Source organism: Schistocerca cancellata, chromosome 7 (assembly GCF_023864275.1).
Source record: "Schistocerca cancellata isolate TAMUIC-IGC-003103 chromosome 7, iqSchCanc2.1, whole genome shotgun sequence".
Lineage (NCBI taxonomy): Eukaryota > Metazoa > Arthropoda > Insecta > Orthoptera > Acrididae > Schistocerca > Schistocerca cancellata.
This window is the reverse complement of record NC_064632.1, coordinates 249,924,487-249,925,938: the sequence shown is the minus strand read 5'-3', so window position 1 is coordinate 249,925,938 and position 1,452 is coordinate 249,924,487. Positions and strand designations below refer to the sequence as shown.

The 1,452-nt window shown below is 47.7% G+C and overlaps 1 pseudogene; it reads right to left on the bottom strand.

Annotated features, from left to right (window-relative positions):
- Window positions 1–1,015: 1,015 nt before the first annotated feature.
- Window positions 1,016–1,133, bottom strand: LOC126092988 (5S ribosomal RNA; annotated as a pseudogene).
- Between the last annotated feature and the right edge of the window lie 319 nt (window positions 1,134–1,452).

Below are 1,452 nucleotides of genomic sequence, written 5' to 3'. Positions count from 1 at the left end.
TGGCAATATGTGGAAGCAACATGGACTGTTATACCCAAACAACACGTAGGCAGTGTCTTTGTTCATTGCCGAGGCTTGTTGGAGCGGTTATATCCAGCAATGGCGGCAACACTCAATAGTATCACCTTTTCTCACTTCACATGGGACTGTATTTTCAGTCATGTGATCTTTGTACAACATATTATCTTCAAAATCAATTTGGCTATGATACTCCGGTCCTTCTTGATGTTGCGTTTTGGATGGCCAGCAGTGCAGTTTGTAACGGGAAACAAACCGACGCTTTCCGTCGCTACTGAGCGTCGCATGAAAGACTTAATGAGCAGTATTTGTTGGGACTGACTGCAGCTACACACTGCACAAACGAACTTCCAAATATCTGACGAAACACCAGAGAAAATGAGCCGGGCGACTCATAGGAACACACACACGCACACACACACACACACACACACACACACACACACACACACACACACAGTTTATCTCAAGACAGTGGAAAACCTGTAAATTGTGTTACTTCACTCTGCTTTCAATTTTATTATTTATCTTGTTTCCTAGGCACATTTGAAACAAGGACATCACACACATCCATGCCCGAGGCAGGATTCGAACCTGAGACCGTAGCGGTCGCTCGGCTCCAGACTAGCGCCCAGAACCGCATGACCACTCCGGCCGGCGATTCAACCCTTCACAGAGTCCGTGCGTGCACTGTACCTACCATATCACTGAATTTATTTTAGCACCTTTCACAGAGTCCGTGCGTGCACTGTTCCTAGCTAAAGCTGAGTTTTATGGTCGAAACTTACTGACCTAGCACTCCGTCTTCAGACCACAAGTGGCACATCGGGGCCATCCGACCGCCGTGTCATCGTCAACTGAGGATGCAGGTAGGAGGGGCGAGTGGTCAGCACACCGCTCTCCCGGTCGTTATGATGGTTTTCTGTGACCGAAGCCGCTACTATTCGGTCGAATAGCTCGTCAATTGGCATCACGAGGCTGAGTGCACCCCGAAAAATGGCAACAGCGCATGGCGGCCCGGATGGTCACCCATCCAAGTACTGGCCACACCCGACAGCGCTTAACTTCGGTGATCTGACGGGGACCGGTGCTTCCACTGCGGCAAGGCCGTTGCCAGCTTAGCGACCTACATTGCAGCGAAATTCTTTTGCGCTGAGTGCTCTTGTTTGTTATTTCTATCAGATGGCACTGATAACGAGGCTTCATGCACGAATGCCTGTCTGGCAACTCGATATTTTTCACTGCAGCTCGTGGCGCACAGCAGATTTACGACAGAAAACGTTTTTCTGACACACATACATAATAGAAAAAGGCCGATTTTGTCAGAGAATCGGCTTGAGAACAGGGAAGGATTACACGATAATTTGCCTGTTTATAGTTTATTAATCTCTAGATGTATTAACATTTACCAGGTAAAATGTAAAATTGCATTAT